A 25,621-nucleotide genomic window follows, 5' to 3' on the forward strand; every position below is an offset into this window, starting at 1 on the left:
GCTTCTGATACAAAGAAACCTCCAAGGCCTAAGGAAAAAGGCATTGTGATCAGGGAAAAATCAAATTCTGAGACTTCAAAGTCCAAGACTAGATCACAAACTGAGATTGATCCTAAGTCAAAAGGAAAAGAAAAGGTTGGTGAACCTTTAAATATTGAGAAAAAGATAAGTTCTTCCATTCCAGTCTATCAAACTACAATGCATGATGATGATTTGATTGAAGATGAAACTGTTCAAATTCTGAAGAGAATAAAGATAATTAAAGAATCTAAAATAACCTTTAACACTGCTCAAGTTGTTCAGAATGAAGAACAACAAGTTACAGAAGAAACAGCAAATTCTAATCAAGTTGATTTGGAAAAGATGACAATTGCTGATAAGAAGAAGCTGTTATGGAAGAAAGCTACTCCAGTTCCAATCTTATGATGAATCAACTCGCAACATTTGGGTTGAGATCCAAGCAACCTAGAGATAAAGCTGGATTAGGTTCTAATGAAGAGATGATACAAACAGGAGTAGAAGTTACTTTAAGAGATCCTTTCATGTTGACAGACAAACCATATGAACAAATCAAATAAAAGCACCTTGACAAAGTGTTATCTTCTCAAATTGTGATAGATGCTCATGATAAGGATAATCTAAAGGAGAAATTGATTTTATTTCTCTATGATGGATTAACTTACAGACTAGCTGATATTGATGTGCTAAAGAAGTTTGTCATAGAACTTCAACATATTCACTATCTTCTGGAAGTAAAATCTGATATTACAAGAAGATGGTCAGAATACATTTTAAAGGCTATAAGAGATCTATTCAGAATCTCTGGTACAAAGACTTCTCAGTATATACCAATGATTAATGAAGGTGATGGAAGAGAAATTCCTATGCTGAAGAATTCTGCTAAGGTGGAAGTTATTCTGAAAGGAAAATGCTTATGTTATAATGAAAACTCTTCACATCCTAGAGTTATCAGACTTAGTGATGGACTTGAAAGAACATCAATTCAAGCTCTCAGAACAGCCATTTATCAAATTGGTGATAGTAAAGATGAAGAACTGATGCAGGTCAAAGCACATTTAGTTAAAATTCTGAGGAAAGCTGAAGACAAGCTGGTAAGAGATTTTGTTAAGAGTCATTATGGATTCAGATTGATCCAGTGAAGTTGGTAAAGCTACAAGGACTGTAAGTTGTAGTTAATAGTCTTATTAAACTCTCATTGTATTTGAACTTAAATGTTTTTGACATCATCAAATCTATTAACTTGTATATTTTTGCACAATTTACAAGTTGGGGGAGATTGTTAGATATATTTGAGATGTCATGTCTAAAATTTCATGTTTAGTTTTCAGATCTTAACAAACATGAAATATCAGTACTTACTGGAATCAGTACTTATTGGAAGTCAGAACTTAAGGATATCAGAACTTAGATTATCAGAAGATAAATATCAGAAGATGGATATCAGAACTTAAGTACGGGAGGACTTACAGTTAAGGAAGGAAGCTGATTTGCAGGAAAGAAGATCGAGACTAATACAAAAGAAGATATGCATGGAAAGATTTAGAAGATAAGAAGACTTGTCTAAGATATCTGATTGATATATTTTAGGAGACAGAATTATATTCCATATCAATTAGAAGTTATCTTGTAACTGTGTACTATATAAACACATGCATAGGTTTACACAATATGTGTTATCATTATCGAGAAGATCATACATTATAACCTAGCAGCTCTCGTGATATTTGTTCATCACTGAGAGAGAACAGTTCCATTGTAACAGAGTTTATTATATCGAATATATTTATTTACTTTAACTTGTGTTCGAAATCGATTTGATTATATTCTACATTGTATTCAACCCCCTTCTACAGTGTTGTGTGACCTAACATGTAACACTCTCAAGCCTAGAAATTTTGTAGCAAAATATTCTTAATTTTAATATAAAATTAAGTGAGTTTTGAAGATCTGTGTTCTTTATTCTTGCAAGTTTAATTTCTGCATGAACACACTTTCACTATAAGATTTAATTTACTTTGTTCAACCATAAAAGATTCAAGAAAAGCTTAAAAACAGTAAAACACATTCACGCCCCCCCCCCTCTGTGTGTTATTCATTTCCTAACAAAAGATTTTGTCTCCGAATCATTTTATAATTCAATAAAAGGGTTCGAATACCCGAATCTAACTTGAAAATAATTTAATAATAATTATCGAGCCTTGATAATAATTTAAAATATTATTTTAAAGTTCGAAACTATTTTTCGAAATATTTTTGAATCAAAAGAAATTATTAAATCTAATTAAATAATCAATTAAAATTAATTAGTAATTCATTAAATCAATTAATATATAAATTAATTGACTAATTAAATAATCAATTATTAACTAAAATTAATTAATTAATTAATTCAGATTTATTTTTCTGAAAATAAAATAAACAGAAATACGATTTTTGGAAATTTTTAAAACAGAAATCCAACATTTGAAAAATCTGGAAATCATAGGGACTATTTTGCAACGTTAACAAAACTACAGGGGCAAAGTGGCAATTTTGCCACCTTCCCCGACGATCGCCGACGGTCGCCATTAATAGCGGCCCCGAGCTTTTCCGGCCATCTAGTAGCAACCCAGAATATTACTAACGGTGATTGTTCCCCTTGCTTCCAGAAATGTATGCAATCAATTCGTACAATCGATCCACGAATCAACCGAAAATCAGGCCGGAAGTTTACTCCGCCGTCGAGTTCCAAACTCCGGCGAGGCCCTTCCCGGAATCCCCTGTTCTCCCAACTTACATCAATCAATTGCTCTTTCAACGATCTATTTAATGGTATAAATTAATTCAACTAATAACCCCTGAATCAAAAACGCCCAAAAATCAATTAAGAACATTTATACTATATAAACCCCAATTTTTGAATTCGAGAATCAAACTCAAATTTATATAGGTTATTGAACTCCAAATTAATTATATAAAATACCAAAATGACCAGGAAGAAAAGATCTACATAATTCTAGCATCAAATCACACAAACAACATCAAGAACAAAATATCATATTTTAATTATCAAATAATTCGAATTAAAATAAATAAATAAGAAAATCACCTTGATTTATGCATCAAAATGGTTGATTGATTTAGAAAGTACTTTTTGAGAGCTTGGATTTGATATATGGCACCACCGAATTGGAGTTCGATAACGCCTTCGTTCGAGGGTTTGATTTTCAAGAAAGCAGTATTTTTAGGGGGGTTTTCTGTATATTCTATATTTTTACTGATCGATTATGAATATACGAATAAAAGAAAATAAGAAATAGACTATTTATATTTATGGAATATTGATTCGTGTTGGATCGTATTGGATCGATAAATTAGTTATTTAGGCCCTAAGTAACTGCAAAAACAATCTGATTTGATACCCGAATTGGATAATATCCAAACCGGGCATTTTATAAAACACTTTATATGAAAATAATGTAATAATATCCCGTCTTTCGAGAATACGGGTTTTGTTGATCTATCGAAATGATTATTTTATCGAAAATCTTGTATCGGGACGCGCACGAGTCAAATCGTAATCCGGATTGAAAAAATCAAAATACGGAAAATGTCCGGAATTATCAGATTAGGTTAGGAAGGATTTTTCGGAAAAATTTTGGGTTGTAAAAAAGTAAAAAAGGTTGAAGTTGGACGATTCCCGGCTTTATAAAATTGTTTCATAATTATTCAAAAAATAATTAATAAATTCATAAATCATTATAAAATCATATAACATTCCAAAAATTACCAGAAAAATACCATAATTATCTGTACATTATTCTGGATATAATAAAATTTAATATACTCACATTTTATCATATATAAACATCCAAATATTATTATTAATCATCAGATAATTCACCAAAATTCACATAATAATCACATAATAATCATTTATTGATAGAAATAATTACAAGCTATGTCCCGGATATTACAGTTGGTACATGTGATTTTGATGAGGATGACTTTCCTTGCTCCAAGGCCATTAGTGCATAATTTCCAACTTCCTCATCTTCATCATTATCTGAGTCATCTCAACTCTTTCCCTCTGCAATATAAGCTTTGCTTTGTTGTTTCTTCAAAAGAGCTTTATACTTTGCTTCCAGTTCAAGATAAGCTTTGTCTTTCTTTGCTTTCTTGGGTTTCCTACATTTTGTAGAGAAATGGCCTAGTTCATCACAGTTGTAGCACCTTATCTTTGATATGTCAACAGATCCAGTTTTGTAACCATTTTTGCTATCATATGTGTACTTCTCTTTTCCTTTCCAGCTATTATCTTTGTTGAATGACTGTCCTTTACCCTTGAAGAATCTTGGCTTCTTTACTCTAATGTTAGAGAATTTTCTTGCCAGATAGGCCATTGACTGATCAATATCATCAAGTTCATCCAGGGTGTAGAACTCATCTCCTTCCAATTCCAGAATGACTTGTTCCTGTGAATCATTATTTCTTTGCTCACTTGCCGAGGCAATTGGAGTCTGGGATCTTGGCTCATCATTAGAGGTCTGGCTTTCATTGACAATTAGAGCACTTGAACCATCTACAACATGCCCTTGAACAACTCTTAATGATTTCCTTTGAATCATCTCTAATTCATATGTTTTTAAGATTCCATATAGAACTTCCAGTGTTATTCTGCTCAAGTCTCTCCCTTCTTTCATTGCTGAAATTTTCTGTTCCAAATGATCAGGGAGTGTAAGCAAAAACTTCAAGTTCACTTCTTCAGCTTCATAGTATTTGTCATGCAGCTGCAAGTCATTTATCAGCTTGTTAAATCTTTCAAACACATCAGTGATACTTTCTTTTGGCTTAGCCATGAAACCCTTATACTGTGAAATCAGTATCCTTCTTTGATTAGATCTAACTTCCTCAGTTCCTTCACAGAGTATTTCTATATTTTCCCAGATCTTCTTAGTAGTGTCACAGTTGACAATGTTGTTGTACATTACATTATCAAGTGACTCTATCAAGATCAACTGCAAGCCACTATCTAGGGAAACTTTTTCTTTCTCAGGCTCAGTGTACTCAAAAGGGTCTTTGGGAGCATATGAGCTGGGATGACCATGTTTCCATCTGTAGATTCCTCAACTCTAACCATAGGAGTGAAGGGTCCATTTTTGAGAGTCTGGATGTATAGTGGATTGGCCATCCTGATAAACAGCAACATTTTCTTCTTCCAAAGAGTGTACTTAGCTTTATCAAAAGTAGGGATTTTTATGCTACTCATTTTCTTTGTATTCATTCTTCCAAGATCTTGAATCTGTTTGCTTTCAGACTTTGCTCGGATACCTCTTGTTAGATAATGGATTACACACATAATGGGTGCATGTGTTTTTATGCTTTTCTTGAATTATTTAAGGTGGTGAACAAAGTAAATTAAATCTTGCAGTGAGATGTGTTAATACTGAAATTAAGCAATCAATAACAGTGAATACAAATTCTTCAAAACTCACTTAATTTTATATTAAAATTAAGAATATTTTGCTACAAAATTTCTAGGCTCTTTGTTGCTAAAGAGCTTAGCTTCTTCCTTGAGAGAATACAAGATTTTCCTGATCTTAATTCTTACTTCTAACAAAGGACAGTTTTAACTTTATATCATAGTTAACTACTGGTTTACACAGTGTATAATAAGAGATGCTATTCACTTTAGTAAACTGTCACTAATCATTCCATTTTAGGAAAAGCATATCTTTCATTTCTCGCTTAACATATCTTTGCATACTGTGTTAACTTTGATCTTCCTTTGTCAGTTAATCTTCACCCTTGATCTTGCACTCTTCAAGCTGCTTTTTGTAGACTTATCAATCCAACTTGATTAGATTGTTTGTCGATTGTTAATCTTGGATATTGAACTAGTCTGTATTTTGTACTTTGATTTTTGCCTCAAGATCTCTAGTTTGATATATAGAGAACTTGACATCTTGATAAGTATATTGGCTTATCGAGATCTCTCATTACTCTATAGTTTCTTTAACTTGTAGAAGTATCTGAGTTCTCTAGAAGAGAATTTAGCTTGTCGAGATCTCTTCACTTCATGTCTTCACTTTGGCTTGTAGATATCTCTGAGTTCTCTAGTGACTGATTGACTTGTCGATATCTTAGAGTTTTCTAGTGCTTTTTGACTTGTCGATAACTCGGGGTTCTCTAGTGATTTTTGACTTGTCGATAACTCAGAGTTCTCTAGTGATATTTGACTTGTCGATAACTCAGAGTTCTCTAGTGATTTTTGACTTGTCGATAACTTAGAGTTCTCTAGTGATATTTGACTTGTCGATAACTCAGAGTTCTCTAGTCATTTTTGACTTGTCGATAACTCAGAATTCTCTAGTGATATTTGAGTTGTCGTTAACTCAGAGTTCTCAAGTGATATTTGACTTGTCAATAACTCTGAGTTCTCTAGTGAAGAAATGACTTGTCGATATCTCCAATCTTCATGCCTTCAATTTGGCTTGTCGATATCTCTGAGTTCTCTAATAGCTTTCCTGACTTCTCTATAAGTCATTCTGAAGTTCTCGAATGACTTCTCTATAACACTAAATATGTGACTTGTAGAGATCTTAACTTAGAATATTTTTCTCAAAACATATTTATTCAACTCCAAGCTTCTTCACAATTCTTCTGAGGCATGATCTTCTTCTAGATAGAATTCTTAGGCTTGATACTATTTAAAGAAAAAGACTCTAGTCTGCTTTTTAACATTTTTATAGACTTTAATGTTACAATACGGAATGCAAACTAAGATTACAATACAACTTACTTAGGGTTGTCTATTTGACTTAGTCTTGTTATTGTACAGGCATGTCTTGCACAACAGGGGGTGAATGTATGTTTTTCATTTTTCACAATTAAATGCAATGGATAATCAAACTATGAAAATAAAATAAACAAACAAAGAGATTCTTGGTAAATATGCTTTTATTCAAAGTATAAATACCGAGAGGGTTTGCTTACAACTCCAAATACAAAAGATTCGAAGCTACAAATATAAAAAGAACCAAAACAATAAGTTATCAAATTAGGATTCTTCTTATTACTCTAAAGATCTAAAACTCTTATCAAATGATATTAAATACAATCAAAGAAGCTTTAAATGATGAGTGTTACAAATTTGTAAGACTTTAAATGGTGTTAATCAAATTGGACATGACCTCTCCTTCTCAAATCAAGCTTTTGAGTAATCTGAATATAATTTGCAAGAGCTTCGTTATATTCAATATAGGAGAGATACAAAACCAATATTGTAATATCAGGTATATCGCATGTAATTATTTTTATCAATAAATGATTTTTATGTGATTATTATGTGATTTTTGGTGAATTATCTGATGATCGGTATGGATATGTGGATGCTTATATGTGGTAAAGTATAAGTATATTAATTTTATTATGACCAGAATAAAAATAGATAATTACGGTATTTTTCTGGTAATTTTTGTACTGTTATATAATTTTATATTGATTTATGAATTTATTAATTATTTTCTGAATAATTACAAAATTATTTTTATAAAGTCGAGAATTGTCCAACTTCAACCGTTTTTACATTTTTACAACCCGAAACTCTTCCGAAAACTCCTTTCTAACCTAATCTGGTAATTCCGGACATTTTCCGTGTTTTGACTTTTTTAATCCGGATTACGGTTTGACCCGTGCGCGTCCCGGCGCACAATTTTCGATACGATAATCATTTCGATAAAGCAACAAAACCCGTATTCTCGAAAGACGGGATATAATTATATTATTTTCGTATAAAGTATTTTATTAAAATCCGGTTTGGATAATTATCCAATACAGGTATCAAATGAGATCGTTTTTGCAGTTACTTAGCGGCTAAATAACTAATTTATCGATCCAAAATGATCCAAAACGAACCAATATTCCAAAAATATATATAGCCCTTTTATTATTTCATTTTATTCGTATAATTATAATCGATCAGTAAAAATATAGAATTTACAGAGAAAAATCCTAAAAACGTTACGTTCTTCATAATCAAACGCACAAATGAAGGAGTTATCGAACTCCGATTCAAGCATGCAATATATAAAATCGAAGCCCTCGAAAACCTCTTTCTGAATCCACCATCTATTCAAGTGCAGAAATCAAGGTATTTTTCTTATTTAATTGTTTTAATTCGAAATAATGTATGGATTAAATTAGGAATTTTTGTTCTTGATGTTTTTGATGTGATTTGATGGCATAATCATGTAGATCGTTTCTTCCTAGTCAATTTGGTATATTATATGTTAAAAATAGAGTTCAATAACATATAAAAATTGATGTTTGATTTCTCGGATTGTTAAATTAGGGTTTATGGGCGATGAATGTTCTTAATCCGAAATTAGGGATTTTCAAACTGTTATTTCTGGACAAATTCTGACCATACCATCGTGTACATCTGGTTAAGGAGAGTCGATTCATGGGCTCAAATGTTACAGGGGACGTCGGGAACGGGCTCGCCGGAAACCACAGCGTGGCGGTGCCGGAAAATTTCGAGGCAATTTCTCGGCTAATACGTAGCTTATTTGCAAAATATGATGATACAGATCAATTCGTGGCATGATAAGGAGTATATCTGTAGGTGTATGCATGTTTCTGGGCAGGGAGGAGCGATGGTCGGCGAAGTCGCCAAAGGCTCGTCGGAGAAGATGGTGGGGGGAATTACATTTTCCACCCCTGTAGTTTTCAAAAATTACAAATCCTGTATTTTAGTTTTTAAAATCCACAAAAATTGGATTTCTATTTTAATTGTTTTCAAAACTTTATTTTCATTTATTTTTAAAATCAGAAAAATGTTTATTTATTTATTTTAAATTCAGAAAACTATTATAATTTATTTTATTAATTAATTTTAACTAATTTTAATTATTTTAATTAATTGATTAATTCAATATTAATTGATTAATTAATTTAATTAATTATTAATTGATTTTAATTGATTTAATAATTAGATTTAATTATTTATTTGGATTTAAAAATTTCCAAAAATAATTTTGAGCTTTCAAATATTATTTAAAATTATTTTCAAAACTCGATAATTATTATTAAATCATTTTAAAGTCAGATTCGGGTGTTCGAACCCTGTTATTTAATTATAAAATGATTCGGAGACCCATTTTAATTCCGAAAAATGTTCAAAAATTCGCATCAAATACCTGGAAAATCATTTTAACCCCGAATCTTCTTTGAAAAATTATTTATTTCGAATATCCTGTATGCTATGTGTTACGTGCTATCTGATTTATATGTTATATGCATATATGGTTATTGTTTGATTGTTTTAGTCATAACTTTCAATCCGTAAATCGGATTTCGGTAAAACGAAGGGTAGATAAAAGCTTATGACGTCTATGTGACGATTTGAATGATATGAGATTGAGTATTGATAGATACTTGTGATGTCTAGCAGAGTAAGCAAGGTATAGAAAAGAAAGCCAGTGATCAGTAAATAGAACTGAAGTGTAGAAAAAGAAAGCAAGTGATCGATGAATAGAAGCAAGACATAGAAAAAGAAGAAAAGTGATGAAAAAGTAAAAATGTTAGATGGGTACAAGTAAAGTTGGAAATCATCGGTGATAAGGCAAGTACTTCTGAACCTTCTTCAAGATATATTGCAAATATATTCAAACTTTCTCATAACATATTGCTAGTATTCAAAATAAATCATGTTTTATATTGCAAGCGCTTTAAACTATTCAACCTTGAACCCTGATTCTTATTGATCTTGAGCCATAAGCCTTATTCTTCATAAACCATTGATTGTTGAATTCTCAGATATGAGCCATACACATATGATACTACTCCACAAATATATATCTACCACATACTGATTTCTGATATTGAATTGCTTGACATACCAACCCTTATTCCTTGTTTAACAGAAGATCAATCCTTGGAACCCTTGAACCCTTGGTCTTCTACTTTCTGATTTTTTCCTTGATTGAAAGCCAATCTTTTTGAATTCCTTGTTATACCTTCATGGTATTGTGAATCACCCTATGCTTCAAGATAAATGTTGCTTATGAGAATTGTGTTAGAAATGGATGGTTTTATAAATATGGACCAGATTCGTGGTCGGACCAGATTCGTGGTCATAATGGGCCAATGCATGCCTTGGATCCAGTATATAGAGCAAAGCTGGGAGCCTTACTCGGGGTTAGTGTGTGACTAATCAGCAACCTAACCTTGGTTTTTAAAATAAAAAGTGAATATCCAAGTCTAATAATTGCTTTTTCAAAAACTTGATTCTTTTGAATCATTTCAATTGGTTATTGTTTAACCTCAGTTATCGCTATTATGTCTTGCCGAGCTAGTTAGCTCACTCTTGCAAACCTTTTTATGTTTTCAACAGTTGAAAAGGAAATTATTGGTAACGAGGATTCACAGTCCATTGTGCGAGCTAGGATTCCAGGTTAAGTTGGATCGAGCTAGCAGGAGCTTTATATTGTAGATTAGTTATGCAAGATTGTAAAAATGATATCTTTATCAGTTGTAAGTTGAACTAGTTGGGATTTGGTACTATGTAAAAAGTTAAGGTTGTGGCTTATTTTCATACCTTAACCTATTGTAATTCGTGGTTGTGCAAAGAAGGGTCAATGCATATAATATTTTATATACAGGTTTAAATATGGTGTGTGTGTGTGTGTGTTTTGGGCCCCAAACTTCTGACCCGGGTTTGGAGGGCATTACAGTTTTGGCATCAAAGCCACAGGTTATAAGTCACTAAAACAAGCCTAGATTGTCGGGAATGGATAGAGGGTTAGGATTAGGAATAAGGAAATAGAAAGATAGGACGTAGAGAGGTTGAGTTCGACTGTATAATAGGTTTTGGTATGATTCTTGATGAGATTCGAGATTCTTATCTGGAGATGCAATTTTTAGATAGCAGCGATGGCAGATTCTTTTATTCCGGTATCGTCTGATTATTCAGAGCATTCAGTCAGAGAACCATCATCTGATTCACGCTCTGCTCATCCACCGGTGTTAGCCATGTCACATCCTGTTGTGGTGTTTGCATCTTTTCATGTTATTATCTCATCCCCTGATGTGAGACTACCTATTCGAGAATCCCCCACATGTTGATTCTGGTTCTACCGGATACTCAACTGTGAGTGCATCTTTTCTGTCTACTCTATACCCTGTTCTATAACATTTGTTTAAAACTCGTCTTATGAAGTAACAACACCTATGAGGATGGATTCGAGAGCTACAACATATGGTGAGTACACGAGGTATAAAGAAATATGAGAAAGAACCTAGAGTGAGGATACGTGTGTTCCGGAACATAGCCGCTACCAGGTTATATGGAACTACTAGTAAGTATGCCACCCATGATTATCTTGTGAAGTGAGCTAGATGGATTTTAAAGAAATTTCAGAAGGTTGGATATCGAGAGTTTTCTTGGAATTGATGATGATGTTATAATCAATCATGATACGTATAGTAGTAATGTGATGTGATATTAGTCGACCTTTTTTTATAAAATGGATTTAATGACTACTGCATAGACTTCTTATACCTAGTAATCGTAAGAGAGGATGATGGGAGTGTTAGCGGTATGAAAGACTAGAAGTGAAGTTACGAATAAAATAATATGCAAAGGTAATTGGAATTTTTGTCGACCAGTGAAGGTAAAATGGACCCAACGAGGGATAGAGGATATACAGAAATGAATGAGCTTTAATCTGATTATGTTCCCAATTTGATACTTTATAGTGGTTGAAAAGAACGACAACCAACTCATATAGTAATGACGACCAGGTGTATGATTTTCAAAATTTTAAACCAGTTTTCAAAAGAGATTTTCTTAAAAGAATTTTTTTTCTAAAAAAAAATCCTTTGAACAAAACAATTTTTAAAAACTTGGTTGTCCAATTACTACTTGAGTTTCTCTATTGTTATACGATTTGGATTACCTAGAAGAATACAGGTTCTAGAAGTTAGTATGGTTCATTTAGAAGGCCAAGTGGACCCGCTATTATAGAAAAGATTTGATTGTTTCTAACAGAAGAGTGCAAATCTTGCTTGATAAGTTTAAATGATAGAACCAATGTACGGAGAAACTATTCATCCAATTTTTGAGACTATTAGAGTTCAAAGGGTACGTCGATCTAAAAGAAGCTGACTAGGATCAAAGAAGATTGAGAAATTTCCAGAATTTCTTAAAGGAAGAACGTTATTAGCAAAATAGGCGATATGTTGAACGATCGGCAGCATAAGCAAAATTTGAATTATAATTGTAAATCTCGTAAAACTGCAAATAGAGTCGAATTATAAATATGGAAGCGCGATGCTAAAGATACAAGACCCAGTACAGGGGAATTTATTCTAATGATCAATTAAGAAGGCATGTCAGAGAACTTTTTAAGGTTAATATATGACTCGGATTGGAATATATTGCTCGAATCAGCATTGAAGCTGTAAATAGATTAAATGTGGATGGCAACCAATGCTATCATTCTTTTCTATAATACCATTCGTTATTATGAATCTTGAATAAAGTATGAACTTCATTCATAATCAGCTCTATGAGGTGATAAGAAAATTGTTGTATTCCTTTCAAAATCATTTTTCCCTCAAGTCTTATCTTCTGGTTGAGACAAACAGTATTATGGTGTGACGCTTTGTTGAAATGACAAAGAGTCTGGTGTGACGCCACCTAATCATGTGTTGTATGCCATATATTAAGAAAGACTGGCCATCTTGAGTACAAATATGGTTGTCTCACTTATATCCAAATCATCATTCATTCTTTCCTCTTCAATTATGATTTCTTGAGTTTGGATCCTTCTAATTGTTTCCTTGTACTCTTATTCCTTACAAAAGGTTTCCAAACAGAATTACATACCAAAATTTCCTTCTTGTGTAAGGTCTATTCTTTGAATATTTTAAAAATAGAGTGAAATGAACCCGTGTAGCAGATGGAGCTATATGATGAGTGTGGATAATTGCAAGCCAATAAATGGTGGACATATACGTGCAGAGAAGAACCATTATGCCGATAACGGGATTATTGTGAGGACATCACATCAGGGGGGAAATCTGTATACACGATATGTTGCAAGTATGCTATTTTGACATGAATTGGAGTAGTTAGCGAACCTTATGAGATAAATTAACCATAGAAATGAGAAAGAGAAGCTGCGTATATCGGATAAGGCAAATGAGTGACTGGAAAGCGGAAGCGAATGAAGAAATTCCTAATAATAACCAGATAATCAATTAATACATTGTGAATATAAAGCATACCTCAATCATGTGAGAGATACCTCTCATGAAGATTCAAGATCGAAGAAATGCTAGTTACGAATAAACTTTGAGTGTGTTCTTTAAGGAATGGTTGAGCTTTCCCACTTAAGTAAGTGAGTTATGGTAAGTTTGATGCTCATAACTGAGCCAGCGAAGGAAGTTCAATATGAACAGACATAAGTGGAGATGAAGATATGGTGATTCAACTGTGAAATTATTTAAATAATGCTTTAAAACCAATTGAATTCTTTCACAAGATTACGATAGTGTTGATTGAGACCATGTGTTGGTTATCAGAAGTTGAACAAGTTGAATAATAAGAATAAGCGTATGATTTCAAGGATGGATAAATTGTTAATTAGAGAGCTTGAATTGAAACACAAACTAGAAGAATTCTAGAATAATTTATAATTGTACTCAGTAGTGATATTCTGTTATAATCATAAGATATGAGAAAGGGCATGGTATAATCACAATCGTTCGCTATAATCCTAAGTTGAACTAAAATATGGGCTGTACTGGTTAGTATTATATGCGGTGGTGACGTAATGAGTTTAGAAGGTGGCAGTGGATTGGTATATTTGAAGGTTGATTGTTGGTTGTTTGAGTGATTGTTGGTTTTGATTGTTGGTGTCGGCTTGAGCCCGACTGGTAGTCAATAATATAAAGGAGGTGTTGCCCAAATTTTCGGAAAATACCCTACTTTTAAAAATAGAAAGTATACTTCCGTATGTTATTGATATTCTTATTGATACTCCATATAATTGTGATCTCGGTTCTTGAAAGAGGTTGTTACATCCAATCCGACTATATATAATTGGTCGTTGATTTCTGTAATAACCCCAATTTTTGGAGATTTTTGAAACCCGGATGAATAGTAACTTTTGCTGACAATGCTGATTAAGAAAAATTATCAGACCACGATATATAGGAGTACTGTTATGGAAATTCTAAGATCGTATTAGTATTCCATAAAGAAAATAAGTGTATGTAAAAGCTGTCGGATTTTGAAAACGAGCACTTTTATTTTTCCCCGAGATTTCCACCAGACATTAAGGGATTTAAGGAATTAATATTAAGATGAAGGATTTTAAATTCAAGGATTATAAAGGAGAATTAATTTAGGTATTAAAAATACCAAGAAGATTTTATCAATAAAACCATTAAGGTATTTAACCAAACGATCAACGAGATTGAGTGATAATCGGACAAAGAAATGAATAACGACTCTTGTAAATACCTTTGCAAGTGGCAAGGCAAGTGGATGGTTGATCAAATAAGAAACCAAGTGATAGTTAGGAAGGAATGGCTAGTTAATTATATAGTTAACTAGGGATGATCTCATCTCACCACAAATCACCAACACATGGCAAATGGTGAGATCATCTTCCACTAACTCCTTTGTTTATTATTAACCTAGCAAAATATCAAGACAACCCATCATTATCCACCATATTATTCCACCAACACAAGAAAGCAAAAGCATTTCCTCCCCCATTTCCATTGCTCTCGGCCAAAACAGAACCAGCACACTAAAACTGCTGTATCTCCTTCATTTCTCACTCAAATATTGTTTCCTATAGCTCATTGGAAAGGTATTGAGATGGCCTACAACTATTGTTCACAAGTCTCGTCCAAATAATCATGGTAAGACCCTCATTTTTACAGTTCTTTAAATCAGACTATTAGAAACTTCAAAGCCTAACTTTGTGTTCTTGATTTCTTTGGAAAGATCAAGCTTGTAGGAGGCTCCCTAGGAAACTTAACACCTCCCAAGGAAGGTATAAACTTCAAACCCTAGCCTTTACTTTATTTGTTAGTAAGTTTAATGGTTGGTTTTGTGAAATGAGAAGCATGGATTGTGATTATTAGTAGTTTGGTTTGATTTGGAAGTGTTTTGGTAATTGAAGCTTGATTATAGTTCATAGGTATTGATTTTGGTTGTTTGAGTTGAAAACCTTGGAGATTATGGACTGATGTGGTATGGTTTAGGTGAAGTTTTGTTGTATTGATGGTTATGAGTTGGTTGGTGGTTAATTGGAGTAGTTTAAACATTGGTAATCGCGTAAACATAGCCGTCGTAATGTCCGATTTACTTTAGACTGCTTTTGTTCATAACGTTTGGACCCGAGAACTCCCTGCTAGATTATGACCATTACCATGTTTAGATATTTCATGTTACGAGCTTCGTTTTGATATGTAGTTCGTTTGATTCCGATGTACGGTTTAGGAGAAACGACCGTTTTAAGTAACGGCATTTCGTGAACGAAACCCTTACCCCTCGCCTTACTTTGAAACATAGGTTAAAGACCTTAAAGGAATAATTGAAGTATGAAACATTTATGTAAGGTGTAATAGGAAGTTGGTAAGACACTCACGAAGGAATCGCCTTAAAACTCGTAATGGTTAATTTATTAAAAATGGTGGAGCCGAGGGTACTCGAGTGACTTAAGAGAATCAGTAAGCGCAAAACGAGCGTTAGAGTCTGAGTTGGTTAGAGTATAGATTTACAAGTGACTTTGGTTTAATTCCAACTTACTTGTTGCTTATAGGTTACCAGACTCGTCCCGAGCCATTCGTAACCCCCAGTCGCTCAGGCAAGTTTTCTACCCGTTATACTGTTGTTGTGATGTATATGTGTATATGCATGATCTTGCGATAAATGCATATTTGTTATTAGCAAATTTTTGCGATATATTGTAGCATGTGATATGGTATATATGCATGCCTGTTTCATATTCTTGGATTATATATCTGTTGGTGAAAATGCTTACAGTTGCATAATACCTATGCTAGAGATAAGCGGTATTTGAATTTACCCTAAGTATAGGGGATCAAAAGGTGAACATATTTCTAAACCGGGAGTCGATGTTCCCGAGTATAATATATATATATATATATATATATATTTATATATATATGGTTATAGTTTTCAAAACTATTAATCAAATAAGGTTTATTCGATAACTTTAACTTTATTTTATTATTGAATATTATTTCGAATATTCATCAGAGGACTTATGACTCCTTTATTTTATTATTGAATATTATTTCGAATATTCATCCGAGGACTTATGACTCCTTTATTTTATTATTGAATATTATTTCAAATATTCATTCGAGGGCTTATGACTCAGTTTATATTATTTAATGATTATTAATTGGATATTCATTGGAGGATGTATGACTCCGTTTATTTTATTTAATGAATATTATTTATAATATTCATTCGAGGTATTATGACTCCGCTTATTATTTAATAATATTCTTTATTTTATTAAAGAATAATGTTTCGATAATCAAACTTATTTTCGATTATTCAAATAAAGATAGTACTTTCATATAAGTATATCTTTGGTTATTTAATATCCATTTCAAGTATAAGTTTTAAAACTTCTACTTCGATTATTTTTATAAGGATTATCTTTATGAGAATATTATTTAAATAATAATATTCAGATATTTTCTAATATATCGGGACTGATTTATTTTAATAAATCAGCAGTACTCCAAACATTCTTAAAAATGTTTTCGAGTCTTCAAAATGATTTTTAAAGTTAGAGTGGACCCCAAAACTCATTTTTTATATTTAAGATCTTCCTTTCAAAGGGGATTTAAATACTCGCTCAAAACCTGGGGGATCCAGCTCTGTGGTGCATTTTACATTCGCAACGTGGTTGCTGTTTTGAGAAAACAAATGAATTGATTACTTACCCAACGTTCGGGAAGTAAGCCCATCTAATTGAGTCGGCATAAGCGACAGACCGGGGTACGGTCTATCAAAGTGTAAGTGGCTGGGTGGCAGTCCATCAACGCGTAAGAGGCCGGGTGGCGGTCCAGCACAAGGTCCTTATGTGGCCAGGGTGATGACCGGTGGGGGATTCATCCATCTACTAGTAGAAAAGGTTACTTATTGGTATCTTTGCCTGATCAGCAAGATATCAGGTTTATGCCAACATTTCTTTTCTTTCCAAATTCATTGGATATTGCAACCCTGTTCATACTTTACATGACAGAGGTTTTCAGGAAATGTATGAGAGATATATATAGGTGTATATATATATATCGGGACTTAATGAAGTATCTCGTAACTTCATTTCATTCAATAATATTTCAAAGATTGAATCTATTCAAGTATTATCTTGTAGTCTCATCTATGTGATGAACTTTTGAACTAATTATAACTTGAACGATGGTAGTTCAAGTAGTATTTGGAAAAGATATAAGTATATTGGAGTATCTTGTAACTTCATCTTTTAAACTTATATCTCGTAAAGGATTATCTTATGCATGACAAAGATTTTTAGAAAAACGTTGAGACAAGGTTAGATATATGAGATCACCTTGCAACGGTATTTTTATACAATTATACACTGGAACTTTGTGTATATTATACATGGAAGAGGACTTCCAAGATTTTGAAAAGTATATATGTATATATACTGAATATTTTGCGACTTCATCGCATTAAGATATCAAACTTGGTTCATTTCTTTTGACCAAGACTTTCATGAGTACTATGAGAAGGCTCATATATTGTTAATCATTATACATATTATTTTGGTGGGCTTGCTGCTCACCCTTGCTTTCTTCTTTCATCACACAACAACAGATAGAAAAGATGAACAGGACCAAGCTCCCGATTCGCGAGCGGATAGGAAACATTCCGCAGTTTCCTATAGGCGTTGATGTCGCTGTAGCTGAGGTAGGAACTACCAATAGGCTAGGCTTTCAACTTTTGATGTATCAGATTATGTATATTTATGAATTGTAATAATGACAAAGAAAATGTAAATTTATTCAGAAAACCTTTTAAGGTGTATTGGCAGATAATTGTGGAATAAAATGACTTGTGATTATTTTTGGATGTTCATCTCTGAGACTATAACGTGTGGTGTGTGTGTTTATTGTGGGGTCACGGTACAGAGTAGTTGATTAATTATTAAGATTGGGTGTTATTAAGGGAAATGGAACTCGTGACAACCCGGATCCCCGACCCCGGATTTGGGGGTGTTACAATTTCATTTATCTAGTCATCACTTGGTGCAATTGATCAATTAAGTGAGTTAATTGGCTAATTTCATCAATTAATGGTCAGTTAGATGGAGATCAATTCCAATTGGATTAAGTCAATTTTTGAAGTGACTTTCAAATCCGAAATCAAAGCAATGGGGAATTTGGAGAAAGTAAGGACACCAGTAGAATTCAGTAATTGCTGCAAGTGAATGAGGCTTTACTTGGATGAATATGCCCTTTATAATGGACAAGAGAAATACAAATTTATCTGTATGGACAAGTGAGAAGAATGTTTTCCAGAACTAAAGATTTAAGATAGAGCAAAGAGAAGGAAGGAAAGGAAGAGGGAAGGTGGAATAAAGAAGAAGTTAGTAACTACACCAATATGGATTTTATTAGGTAATCAAAGAGATTTTATCATTTGAAATAAAGTTTTATTAAAGGATGTCTTGTTTCTAAATTGTTTTGATAATCATACAATAAATGATTTATCAAGTATTTATGTTTTGGACAAAATGTGAGATACAGATTTAATTCAGTTTCTGATTTATATTGATACTTGGGTTGTTGTTAAATATCTAAAGTGATATTAATATAGATGATTGATGTTTACTTCATAATGGGATATTGTGAGTATCAAAGTTCGTATTGATATCTAATTTGATATGACATCAAAATGAGTATTAATGTCAAGAGTTCAGTTTTAAATGAGCTATGAGGATGAAGAACGGAAATTGGAAAGGAAGTGGAATAAAAAGGGTGATAAAGAAACTTTATAAGATGCCAGGATATAGGTAAGATATGGGTAATAGGAAAGACATAAGTGTTAGGAATATATTGTGTACTTGATGATAAGCTAAACAAAACACCTTAGTAGATTTAACTTAATGAATTTTGTAGCACCCGACGGATGATCAATTATAGTCCTGATGGATGATTCAATATAGTCCCGACGGATGACTAGACTACACCATATATGGCCTTTACCAACACTTTTTTTGGTGTTATAAGCAAAAATGTTACCTTAAATCAATAAAATTTGATATGAGGTGACATTTTATTTTGGCGTTACAGTAGAGGTTAAGAAATGTTACCTTAGATATTATCAAATTACTATTATAACATAAAATATAGCGTTACAACTGTTATTAAAAAATGTGTTACAATAGAACTAAAAATCAAGCGGGGTATTTGGCCGGTCAAAATTTTGGCCAATTTTGGGCCGCCAAAAAGTAAAATGTTAACCCGCTCATTTTATTCCATCAATTGTAAATAAGATATAAAACACAAAATTCTTCATTCTCAAATACTCTTGAACATATTCTATTCTAAACACACACTCTTCTCAGTCAGGTTTAAAATAAAATGATTCAGAGCTTTCTTCTCAATTGGGTTTAAAGCTTGTAATTAGGGTTTGCAGTAGTCGCTTTCTACATGGAGTAAATTAGGGTTTCATAAGGAGTAATTTGGGGATTTATTTTGTTTAATATCTTTCTCTCTCTTTATCTCTCTATCACTCCCCCCTCTCTCCATATTTGTACAATGATATTGAAATTAAATTGAATTGAATTGGGTTTGTTAACTATTTATATATACAGCAGCTCGTTTGTTCCTGCAAGTGGCGGTTACAAAATAAATCTCTTCTCGGATTATGGTTGTGATCGAAGGATTGGTAAGATTATATATATATATATATAGTTTACTTATTTTAGCCTAAATTTGGTTTCGGTCTTATCTAAATTGTTCAAGGATAGTTATCGAATAAATTATGGTGATTTGAGTTGTTGCAATAAAGATGAGTAAACGTGATTAAGTGTCAGAGTGGATTGTTCCCATATGCAGTCTCAGCAAATATATATGTTCTGTAATCTAAATACTCATTTTTCTCTTTTTTGTGAGTCGGAAAATCTCGTGGAGTCTGTGGTAAATTCGATGTAAACTCAGGGAAATAACTACAATTTACAACGAGCTTTGCTAACTATAGTTTATCTGCTAGTGTTTAAAGGTTTCGACTAAATAACACAGAATTTTTAAATTATGATAGTTACCATATAAGTCGCTAATGTCACAGTAGTAAAGATTATGTTGAAATGCCAAAACATATTGAGCTGGTCTAGTGTAGTCTTAATACTTTTTAGTGCCTAAAAGGTTGAAAAATAGTTTAATGCATACTACCGTGACTTGTCTATTTACCTAAAAATGAAAGGAATAAAACCAATAATCTGATAAATCGAGTCCCTGCAAATTTTATCCAGGTGCATCCGATGCTTTGAAGTTTACAAGCTAAAAAGTCTACACAATTACCACAAAATAGGTGAGTTTTGTAATTGTATCTACACTTTCCTAATCTTAACATTTATGCATATATCCCTTTTTTGCATTACTAGAGTCGCTTTGCTGACGCATTACTGCGAGAGACTGGAGAAATAACCATCCCTCCTGAAATAATATATTATCTTGGAAGTGGGTGAGTTTATTGCAAGTAACTCCAACTTAGGTATCATATTAAGTTATTAATCGCTCAGACATCATATTATTCTTTCATATCTTGTGTTTTATTGGTCCTAAAGTAGAAGGTTTGAAAAAGCTTCAGAAGAACATTTCAGAATACCAGGGCCTTACCCTATAGTAAGATTTTAATATTTAATTTTAACCTATATTTTTTTTAAAAAATCTGAGTCTAGAATTTATCAAATTGTTCAAGCATATTTATCGGTCTTCTTTAAATTGTTCAAGGACATTTATTGAATAAATTACGGCGATTTGAGGTGTAACAATAAACATTATTATACATGATTAAGTGTCAAGTGGATTGTTCCTTTATGCATTCTTTCCTTCTGTAAAAGTGTACCTAGGTGAATTATAGTTATTTGCTACTAGATCATTCTCTAACAGACAATATAGTTGCATCATTTCCAGCTAATTCATTGCGTGAACATCTGCAACAGAGGGAGAGTATATATGGAAAAAAATTCTGTTTTTGTCTTGACGTATAATGTAGTACATGCTTCTATAATTCTAATTTTTTTATGTTTTTTCTTCACGTTTGACTCTTCACTGCTAGTTGTTCTATTTCTTTGGTTCACATATGAAGCTTGAATAAAAGAAACCTTATTTAGTAGCCCGTTGTTTAAGTCCACCTTATACGAGAACAATTGCTTTTGTTTTGTTTTTGTCTTGGTTGTATGTAGATAATAATATTGCCTACTACCACCTTGTACACGTATTTGAGTGCCTGCCTTCATGCATGTTTTCTCATTTTAAACTATCAATTAAGTCTTTCTTATTATCTGGTAAACACAAGATGATCAATTTCAATTCTCATTTAATAGCCAACATTTTAAAAAACCTTGTAATTTATGTTTCTTGTAGTAATTTGGTTAAATCTACTATTTTGATATAATTTAAATATTATTATATAGTTGTAAAGCTTGAGTGTTGGATTGATCTATGTGCATCTGGTGCGACATAAGCGTGAAATTGACATAAGAAGAGCAGGATACAAAACCAAAATTCAAATAGGGTATGCATATTTATTAATGTTTTAATATGCAAATTTAAGTAGAATATGCAGATTTAGATGATCGTCATGCTTAATAATCTCGGGCTTAATAATGTTTCTAAATTGGGAGCTTATTTCTGAATTAGGTGTTATTGTTGTTAATGCTAGTGTTAATTTTTCTTATGATCATAATCTGCTCATTCAGAATCTTACTACATAGATAATTGAAGTCACCGATGCCTTTTTGCATTTACTTGCTTTTTTTGTGAATAAATCTAGGAATTCATTTTTTCTAATCACTTCCACAATTAGTCATAGTCTATATTTTTATAGTTAGTTTCTTACATTCTCGTGGTTTTGATAGTGCAGAACAACATGAATTTTGTGGGGCTATCAAGGAACTAATATGTTTTGCATTTGAAGGAGGTCTCTTTATCGTATGTCTGTCTAAAAATTCAGGTAAGCATTGTATATTATATAAATAACTAGTTGCTTTATGTGTCTTGTAGCAGGGAAAGTGAGTAACTGTTTTTATCTAGACATGATGACTATCATACTCTACTGAGGTCTATTCTTTTCCTTTTTAATTTCTATTATAAAGGTTATTGTTTAATTTGTCTGAAAAATAGGCTTCGAAATTTTGTTTACTTCATGCAAGTGATCAGTTCAAGGTTATTGTATTGTAAGCTGCCAACATAACATATACTTATCATTTGAGCTTCAGTAATATCAAAATATTCTGAAGTCTAGTTATACAATCACTATAAGCTCTGATATCTAGTGTGAGGCTTATGTGTTGCAGCTATATATGCTTCAACATATTTCTAAAAATGCTGCACACAGTGGCTGATTTTAAGCTCTGTATCTTGTAATTATAATGATTTTTAAATAATGATAAGTCTGTTATTTGCGAATTTATGTTCTCATTATTGATGCTCACATTTTCCTTTACGTATATTTCTATTTTCAGAACTCATGACAAACTTTGTGATAGCGGCTTTATACGTAAATGCATAAAATATATAAACGCTTATAAACTTTGTGATATTGGCTTTGTGGTCATCTCTCCCTCTCTGTGTGTCTCTGTCAAGTGTAGCATTTTAAGTTTTTTTTCAAAATAACTTGTAATTTGAGTAGTATATTAGTTGTCTGTTCCTTTACCTTATTTTCTAAGCTCTAGAAATTTTGGTTGATAACTATATATAAAGGAAAAGTAATAAGCAGAAAAAGTAATATACTAGACTTTTACAATTTAAAGGAAATAACAAGTTGATGTACAGTTTGAGCTGCAGATGCTGCCTTCTCATATGGGAGTTATAGAATAAAACATCAAGCAAGGAGTCTTAAGGACAGAATCGCAAGGATGAAAGCTGACCTCAAATCAGTTGAGCCCTTCACAGTGGAGCTGCAGAAAGCACAAGAGGAAGCACATGAATTGTTTGTGGCAAGGCAGGAACTTGTTGGAAGATAAATTTGATGTTACAACTTGAGATTATTTTTGTTTAATTAGAAATGTGGTCAAAAGTTGTGGATTTTGGATGAATTTGCAAACTTTGTTTATTTTAGTTAACTTTAAACTTTTTATTTTATGTTGTATTTGAACTTTGGATTTAAATTTTAAGTTAAATATATATTTAAGTTTTTAGTGTTACAAGTGTAATTAGTAGACATTTTTATGTTGGTAAAAACATGAAAAAATGTTACAATAAATACAGAAGTGTTAAAAAAGAAATGTTACAATAGGATATAAAGATGTTACCAAAGATTGAACTGTTTTATCATCCGGTGTTACAATAGCAAATATGATGTTGCAAAAGAGTTTATTGCAACATATTTTTGGTGTTACTAGATCTTCATGGATGTTACAATAGAATTATGGTTACACCTGCCTTTTGTAATCATAGATACCGAAAGTGTAACCATAGGGGGTCTATTGTTACATTTTCAGCTATGTTACCAAAGGTTCAAAATCTATTACCATAGACCCCTATTGTAGCATGAGCAAATCCAACACCACGAAATTTTCAAAAAGTGTAACCATAACCCAATTTTTTGCTTTAGGTAATATTTTTTGGCCAGTTTTACACTTTTGTTTTGGGTGTTGCTAGAGGCCATATATGGTGTAGTGCTAATTGATATCCACCGGGTGAGTAGCTTATGAAACAATAAGTAATTTAGCACATTTCTGCAAACAACTTTGTATAAGATTCTGTAGTAGCTTATGAATCATGTAGACTACTAGTAGATGTGCATAATAGGTTGATTAAATGTAAATATAAGATGTCTTGTAATTCTGCACAAATGAAATGGAGTCAAGTGATAAATGGCTACCCGACGAATGATCAACAAAGCTACCTGACGGATGATCAACAAGGCTACCCGATGGATAACAAGCATGTACCCGACGGATGATCAATTCAAATATTTGTTGACAGTGACAACACAGTCACATGCGTCGAGTGTTTGTAAAAGGAATGTGGCAGCCTGTTTAGCAAGGTTTTGAGAACAAAAAAGCATTACCATTTTCATGCTATTATGAAGATATTCAAAGATATTGGAATAGAGTAGTGAAACAGCATGGAATTAGACTTGATAGGTTTTGTTTTACTGTCTTGTCTTATTATCATGTACACTTGGTGATATATAAGCCAAGTGTAGCTAGTAGAACAAACTAACTAAGCAAATACATTTTTAGCAAAGAAACATTTGTAAGCTGTATTCTGTAGAATTTCATTGTAGTTTGTTTGTTCACTTGTAAAGCAGCTGTGAGCTATTCAAGCTTCACAGGGTTCTCTTGATATATATATATATATATATATGGTGGATACATTCAAATCCACCAGAATGTTTTAAAGACCTGAGTTTTTATTACTTTATGTTTGAATAACTTAACTCTGTATTCCGCACTTTGCAAATCAAACAGTTAGATATAAATTGAGTTAGAACTATTTTTCATAAATCTCAAAAAGAAGCCAGAATTACATTAAACCCCCCCCCCTTCTGTAATTCTTGTTGTATTGTTAGGGAATAACAAGAAGTAAGGTGAAAAATTTAGGAAACATTTGTAAATTGAGATAGGGAATGCACCCCAGGAGTACGATCAAGTACCGAGGGCTAAAAGAAAATATCTAGTGACCAGATGTGAAGAGAAAATGGGGGAAAACATGTAAATAAATGTTATACCTGCCCAAGAATTAAGGCGGAACATCAAAGGCTAGATGGATACATTCCTCCAGGAAACGTTGTAGTGAAATCATTCGAGAACTAAAGGTGAGGAAAGCGTTAATTGCATCATTATCGATAGGTTATCCAAACCTAATCATTTTCTTTTATTAATAAACAGTTCATCCAATAAGTGGGTTAGTTGCTGCTTAAAGAAATGGTACATCATCAGATCCAGAAATTGATTGTAAATGATCAATATTATTTGATTTGAGATTTGACAGGAGTATTCAGAATACGATAAATTATGTCAAACCAGAATACTATATACCACTCCTAGATGAATGGGCATTAAGTAAGGCGGAACTAAAAAGATAGGAATTTGGTTAAACATCTATAACTCAAGAGATTCAAGCTACCCCGAGAATATGATACAAGACCTAGATGGCAAATAAGACTTTCTGATAGTAAGGCACAAAGAAAGAATAAACGTTATATGTGACTAGACGTCAAAGAAAGCATTGCAATCAGTTTCGTATGAGAACTTCTTAAAACCAGAACAAATGATAATATGAGTTAGAATATGCTGGTAATGCCTCCAGGTTAGTGTATTTTCCTCAAACTAGTAAAAGATTTTCGCTCAGCAAA

At 32.5% G+C, this 25,621-nt stretch overlaps 1 long non-coding RNA gene across 1 annotated transcript; it reads left to right on the top strand.

Moving 5' to 3' along the window:
• Nucleotides 1–19,625: 19,625 nt before the first annotated feature.
• On the top strand, nt 19,626–23,393 carry LOC141687541 (uncharacterized). The gene is made up of 4 exons (XR_012561039.1): nt 19,626–19,981; nt 20,565–20,623; nt 22,181–22,270; nt 23,092–23,393. It is a non-coding gene; the product is annotated as an uncharacterized LOC141687541 (long non-coding RNA).
• Nucleotides 23,394–25,621: the final 2,228 nt, after the last annotated feature.

Source organism: Apium graveolens, chromosome 9, assembly GCF_009905375.1.
Source record: "Apium graveolens cultivar Ventura chromosome 9, ASM990537v1, whole genome shotgun sequence".
NCBI classification, from domain to species: domain Eukaryota; kingdom Viridiplantae; phylum Streptophyta; class Magnoliopsida; order Apiales; family Apiaceae; genus Apium; species Apium graveolens.